The sequence below is a fragment of the Panthera onca genome, chromosome F1, assembly GCF_046562875.1.
Source record: "Panthera onca isolate mPanOnc1 chromosome F1, mPanOnc1 haplotype 2, whole genome shotgun sequence".
Lineage (NCBI taxonomy): Eukaryota > Metazoa > Chordata > Mammalia > Carnivora > Felidae > Panthera > Panthera onca.
Window position 1 is genome coordinate 12,608,010 of NC_138355.1, and position 7,614 is coordinate 12,615,623.

The following is a 7,614-nucleotide window of genomic DNA, read 5'->3' on the forward strand; positions in this document are numbered from 1 at the left end:
TTTAGCTATTATTGCATTTTTATACACATAGGGGTACATGTGCCCCTATGAATCAGCACTCCTTTATGCCTTGGGTAAATTCTTAGCAGTGCTATTGCTGGGTCATAGGGTAGATCTATTTTTAATTTTTTAAGGACCTCCACACTGTTTTCCAGAGTGGCTGCACCAGTTTGCATTCCCACCAATAGTGCAAGAGGGTCCCCCTTTCTCCACATCCTCACCAGCATCTGTAGTTTCCTGATTTGTTCATTTTAGCGACTCTAACTGGTGTGAGGTGGTATCTCAATGTGGCTTTGATTTGTGTTTCCCTGATGATGAGTGACGTTGAGCATCGTTTTATGTGTCTGTTGATCATCCTGATGTCTTCTTTGGAAAAGTGTCTATTCATGTCTTCTGCCCACTTCTTCACTGGATTATATATTTTTGGGGTGTGGAGTTTGGTGTGTTCTTTTTAGATTTCGGGTACTACCCCTTTATCTGATATGTCATTTGCAAATACCTTTTCCCATTCTGTCAGTTGCCTTTTAGTTTTGTTGATTGTTTCCTTTGCAGTGCAGACTCTTTTAATCTTGATGAGGTCCCAAGAGTTCAGTTTTGCTTTTAATTCCCTTGCCTTTGGAGATATGTCAAGTAAGAAATTGCTGCAGCTGAGGTCAAAGAGGTTTTTTCTGTTTTCTTCTCTAGAGTTTTGATGGTTTCTTGTCTCACATTCAGGTCCTTCAGCCATTTTGAGTTAATTTTTGTGTATGGTGTAAGAAAGTGGTCCAGTTTCCTTCTCCTGCATGTTGCTGTCCAGTTCTCCCAGCACCATTTGCTAAAGAGACTGTCTTTTTCCCACTGGATACTCTTTCCTGCTTTGTCAAAGATTAGTTGGCCATATATTTCTGGGTCCAGTGCTGGGGTCTGTATTCTATTCCACTGGTCTATATGTCTGTTTTTGTGCCAATACTGTCTTGATGATTACAGCTTTGTAGTACAGCTAAAATCTGGGATTGTGATGCCTCCTGCTTTGGTTTTCTTCTTCAACATTATTTTGGCTATTCGGGGTCTTTTGTGGTTCCATACAAATTTTAGGATTGTTTGTTCTAAAAGGAAGTGTTCTTTTAATTAATTAATTAATTAATTAATTTAAAAAACAGCTCTTTGTTGATTTTATGTATTATTTTCTGGTCTCTATTTTATTATTTTCCACTTTGATCTTTGTTATTTCCTTCGTTCCTTCTCCCAACTTTGTGCTTAATTTGTTCTTTTTTTTCTAGTTCCTCGAGGTGTAAAATTAGGTTGCTTATTTGATTTCTTATCATTTTCTTAATAAACACATTTATTGCTATAAACTTCCCTCTCAATACTGCTTTTGCAGCATCCCATAAATTTTTGGTATGTTGTGTTTCCATTTTCATTTTTTTCAAGATATTTTTTATTTCATTTTTTATTTCTTCTTTGACTCCTTCTTTATTTAGGCATGTGTTGATTTCCACATATTTGTAGATTTTCCAGTTTTCCTTTGTGGTTGATTTCTAGTTTCATATCTTTGTAGTTGGAAAATTTACTTGATATGATTCCAGTCATCTTAAATTTGGTAAGGTTTATTGTGTGTCATATCATATGGTTTATCCTAAAGGATGTTTCATGTACACTTGAGAAGAAGAGGTATTCTGCTTCTATTGAATGGAATGTTCTATAAATGTTTAAGTCCGTTTGGTCTAAGGTAAGGTTCAAGTCCACCATTACCTTGTTGATTTTATGTCTGGATAATCTATCCATTGCTGAAAGAGGGCTATTGAAGTCGCCTACTATTATCGTATTGTCCATTTCTCCCTTTAGATCTCTTAGTATTTGTTTAATATATTTAGGTTCTCCAATGTTGGGTACATACATATGTACAATTGTTATATCTTCTTGATACATTGATCTGTTTATCATTATATAATGACCTTCTTTGTCTCTAGTTATGATTTTTGCCTTAAAGCCTATCTTGTCTCCTATAACTATTCGCATTTTCTTTTGGTTTCCACTAGCATGAAATATCTTTTTCCATTTTTTCCCTTTGAGCCTACGTGTGTCTTTAAAACTGAATTGAGCTTCTTGTAGGCAGCATACATCTGAGTCTTATTTTTTTAAATCCATCTAGCCACTTTATGCCTTTTGATTGATGAATTCATGCCATTTACATTTAGTTATTATTGACCTGTGAGGGATTACTAATGCCAGTTTGCTGTTTTGTAGTTGTTTTGTATTTCCATTGCTTCTTTTTCCCTTTATTCCTGCCTACCTTTGCAAATTGGTGATTTTCCATGGTGGTATGCTCGATTTCCCTTTTCTTTATCTTTAGTGCATCTGCTCTTAGTTTTGTTTTGTGGTTACCATGGAGCTTACATAAGATATCTCATAGATAAAACAGTCCATTTAAAGCTGATAGCAACTTAACTTTGATCATCATTTTACTCCCACCTGTTCATATTACTAATGTCTTTATTATCTTCTATTAATATGGTATATTCTTTAACACATTATAGTAGCTACAATTATTTTTAATACTCTTATCCTTTGGCCTTTGTACTATAGTTAAGTGGCTAACACATTATCCTATTGTATACGTAAAGTTTCCTAGGTCTGACTATATATTTACCTTTACCAGTGTGTCGTATACTTTTTTATGTTTTTGTGTTGCTGATTGGCTCCTTTTGATTTTAGCTTGAAGAACTCCTTTTGGCATTTCTTGCAAGGCAAGTCTAGTGTGGTGAACTCACTCAGCTTTTGTTTGTCTAAGATATTCTTTATTTCTCCTTATATCTCCTGAAGGATAACTGCCAGATAGAGAATTCTTGGCTAGCAACGTTTTTCTTTCAACATTTTGATCATGTCATTCTACTCTCTCCTGGCCTGTAGGATTTCTGCTGAGAATCTGCTGATAGCCTAATGAGAGTTCCTTTGTAGGTTACAATCTTTTTTTTCTCTAGCTGCCTTTAGAATTCTTTCTTTATCCTTGATTTTTGACAGTTTTATTGTAATATGTCTTGGAGAAGGGTGTTTTGCATTAAGATAATAAAGTGATCTATTAGCTTCACATATTTAGATGTTCAGTTCTCTCCAGGTTTGAGAAGTTCTCAGTTATTATTTCTTTTTTTTTTTTAATTTTTTTAACGTTTATTTATTTTTGAGACAGAGAGAGACAGAGCATGAACGGGGGAGGGTCACAGAGAGAGGGAGACACAGGATCTGAAGCAGGCTCCAGGCTCTGAGCTGTCAGCACAGAGCCCGACGCGGGGCTCGAACCCACGGACCGTGAGATCATGACCTGAGCCGAAGTCGGACGCTTAACCGACCGAGCCACCCAGGCGCCCCCAGTTATTATTTCTTTAAATCATTTTCTGATTTCTTCTTCTCCTGAAATCACAATTTTCTTCTTTTTTTTTTTTTTTTTATGGATCTCGTAGATCACACTAGGCTTTTCTCACTCTTTCTCATTCTTTTTTGTTGTAGTTCACTTCTAACTGGGTTATTTCAAAATTCCTACCTTCTAACTCATTTATGCTGCCTTCCACCTGTTCTACTCACTGCAGACGATCTCTATTGCATTTTTCATCTCAATCATTGAGTTCTTCAGCTCCAGAATCTCTGTTTGGCTCTTTATTATTATTATTTTTTTCTCTTTGGAATAAATTTAATTTTGATCACTTTTTGAGAATGTGTTAGATTGTCTGCATTTTCTGATGGCCTGTTGAGTTTGTTCAAAAAAGCTATTTTGAATTTTTTATCAGCTAGGTCACAAAATTCTGTGCCTTTGAGCTCAGTTATTAGAGAATTATTATTTTCTTTTTGTGGTCATATGTTTCTCTGATTTTTCATGTTTCTTGTAGTTCTGCATTACTCTTTTTGCATTAAAGTAGCAAATGCTTCCTTAAATCTCTGCCAGCTGCTTTCAGATGGAGTATGCTGTTGTTACTATCTGGGGTTTAATCTCTTTGTATTGGTACATCTGCTCAACTCTTCTTGCTCCCTCTTGTGGCAGGATTCTTAACATTTTACGTCTTCTCTGGTTCTTACAAGTCACCAGGCTGACTACTAGAAACCTCTTCATTTTCCAGAAGATGGCACTACAGCTCAAGCTTGAGGTTTCTTTGCTCACAGACAGTGGCTGGTTTTCTGATTGCTCACTGCCTACAGGGAGCTCTCCCTTGATGCCACATGTGGAAATGAGTACAAGGAGCTGGCCACACAATGGAAAGAGTGTGGGTTAGCACTTGGGGCATTGTGGGTGCCTGTGCATCTGATAGAGAGATTCCTGGATATGGTATTCCCAGAGGTTTGTGAATGGATTTCCTGAAGACAGCAGTCAAGCAGGAATGCAGTCTCTTACCTGCCTCTTGCCCCAATCGTCTCTCTTCCCCCAATCATGGATGTCTCACATCAGATACACTGGGTGCTGTTGGGAAAAACAACAGGTTTCTCCAATCACTTCTTGCGCAGCTAGGGTAGTGGGCCCTCACTCAGTGCTATCTTTTTCCCCTAAGAGAGATTTAGCAGCTGCTGGATACATCAGCCTGGGTGCAGCGTTTTCTGGGGAAGTGGGGCAAGGGGACACACTGGGAAAGTTTTTCTTACTACCACCTCCACTGTGACCAAACTCTTATTTTTTCTCTAGAATGGTGTGTTGGAATCTTCCCTTGGGAGGGCTGGACTTCTGCAAATTCTTTCCCATGCATGGGTATCTACTCAAGTCAGTACTCTCCGGGTTTCTTCCCAACCACGCTTTGAGGGATCTGAGCAGGCTGGCTGGCCTCCCTGGTTTTATGGCCCATACCAAGGTCTATTCAACTATTACTGGCTACACAGGTGTACATAATTCTTCCCAGATCCCTTGGCATAAGGTGCCAAATCCCACAACACCTACACAAGTACTTTTGCTCATGGATAGTTGTCTGTTTCGGTGTTTAAAAGGGAGAGTCAAAAGAAGAAATGTCTACGCCACCACGATGCTGACACCACTCCTAGGCAGCACATCTGATGGCCTTGCTTGGGGTCACATGAGCAGTTAGGCAACAGTTTGGCTGGGAGCTGGCACTTAGTTTCTAAGGGCCTCATCCACAGATCTGGTGGTCAGTTTGGGTTGTGCACTTTGATCCTCCTTCACGTCATCCCACCAGCAGGATAGCACATAATTGTTTCCTTGGCAACAGGACTTGAGAGAGCAAGTACCAATGTACAAGTGCTTATCAAGCCTCTGCCTGCTTCAGATTTACTGACGTTCCGTTGGTCAAAATAAACCCCATGTCCAAATCCAGAGTTGATATGGAAAGGACCACATGGGTGAATCCTGAGAGCCATGATTTGTTGGGAGGTGGGGGTGGGGAGTGGTGGCAGTAATGTAACATGCTTATATAACCATAGTTATATAAGATTCAGTTTGAGAATTGGTCATTTAATTTAGCGACATAGACATTATTGATGTCCTTGACAAGTTCTGTTGTGGGGAGAAAACATGATTGGAAAGTGTTCAAGAGGACGATGGAAAGAGACATAGGAGATAATGGGAATCAACAACTCAAAGAGTTTTGTGGGAAGAGAGCAAAGAAAAGGTACATGGAGGGAGACATGACATAGAGGTTTTTTTAAGAGAAATCTTGAGACATGCTTTTATTCTGATAAAAATGACTCAATAGATGATTCATGGGACCATCATTTTTCTATAATCTTTGTAAGGCAACTGTTAACATCTGCTTTAAAGTTTTTCATGGCCCAAAATTATTCCACCATGCTTGAGGTTTAGAACTTTAAGGGTTCCACCAAGCATGTGCTGAAACTGATCTAAAACTGATCCAGAAAAGTCTGGCTTTGTGTACAGGTGTTCTTCTATTCAGGGTGGTGTTTGGGGTTTTTTTGTAATTTTATAATTGGATATCAACTCTCCTCCTGCTGATGTGAATTCCAAAGCATATGGAATCTTCCAGTCGTCAATATAAGACACTAGCATTTCCATCTCTCATTAGAAAATTGTGTCTTTTCTAGTTCCTAGCAAAAGCTAGGCTGGGGAAAATGATATTCAGAGAAAAGACCAACAAATAAGCTTCCATATACTCCTCCAAAATCTCTGAATTCACTCCTTAGAACAAGATTTGGACACCTAAGGGTGCCTGGCTGGCTCAGATAGTGGACCATGCGACTGTTGATCTCACGGTTGTAAGTTCAAGCCCCGTGTTGGGTGTACAGATTGCTTAAAAATAAAATCTTGCAAAAAAGATTTGGACACTTAATGGATAAATAGTGAACATGATTCATTTATCACCTTACTGAATCATCTTCACACTGAGTTACATTTTGATGTGATTCCCACAACCTTCCATAAGAAACAACCACATTCAGTAGTTACATGTGTGTGAGGAGGATTTCAAGTGATTTTTATTCTTTTCCATCAGCAAAGTGGGGGTTTTTTTTTCAAATAAGAAAAGTAGTTTCTGTCCTGACATGTAAAGAGCTTAGAAAGGGTCGTTCCCATTTTCCCAAGAAAAAAAACTGGATAAACTGACAATAGCAATTCTTAGATCCATCAGAAAATTTAGGTCACAAGGCAAGCAACCTTGTGACCTTGTCTTACCATAAAGACTAGTAAACATGGCTTTCTGGAAACATGATGTAAATTGTAATGAAATGCTTGTAAAACTCACAATGTTATTAAGAGAGCTGTATTGACAAAAAGTGTCCCACACATATCAAACCTGGACGATTAAAAAAACAAAACAAAACAAAACAAACAATCTGACTCTGTTCGAGATAAAAAAGGATCTTCTGGGCTTCTGTCTTTTAAAGGCAAGGAGCTGACTGAGAAAGCTGCTCTGCCCCCCAAGAAAGGCATATTATTCCCGTATGGCCTCTTCAGAAGAGGCTAAGGAAAATAATGGAAAATGAAAGACTTCCTAGAGTGTACAGCCACAGTGGTGAAGAACAATGAACTTTGGAGCCACTCCTAGGAAGAGGCTCAGGGCCCCCTAGGGCAGGAGAACCTGACACTTGCCCAGTTGTCTTTCAGAATTGCTATGAATATGGCTGCTCAGTCTCCCATTCTTCTCCCTTTTCAAATCTAAATGTTGACTTTGGTCATCCCATCCCTGTGCCATAACTCTATTTAAAGGATGCTGGGGTGGAGAGGAGAGAACTTGCCTTCTTAGTTCAGAGGCCTCCTGACCAAGCAGACATGATGTTGTAATCACATAAAACTTCAGCGGGGGTGGGGGTGGGGCATTTGGAATGGGCGTGAGTGTATTCTGCAAGAAGGAGGGTTGTGAATAATTTTGTAGGCTGAATTATTGGTTCTAATTATTTGCTCCCTTGTCATAGCAGTATATGTTGACATTTACTATGGGCTGAATTGTGGCCCTTCAAAATTCATATGTTGAAGTTCTAACCAGCAATATGACTGTATTTGGAACAGGTTCTTTGGGAGGTAAAGTTAAACGAAGTCATAAAGGTGGGTCCCTAATCCAATAGGAGTAGTGGCCTTATAATAAGAGGATGAGAGAGAGCTCTCTCTTTCCACGTGCAGCACTAACGAAAGTCCACGTGAGCATGTGGCGAGATGCAGTCACCTGCAAGCCAAGAGAAAAGGCCTCAAAATGA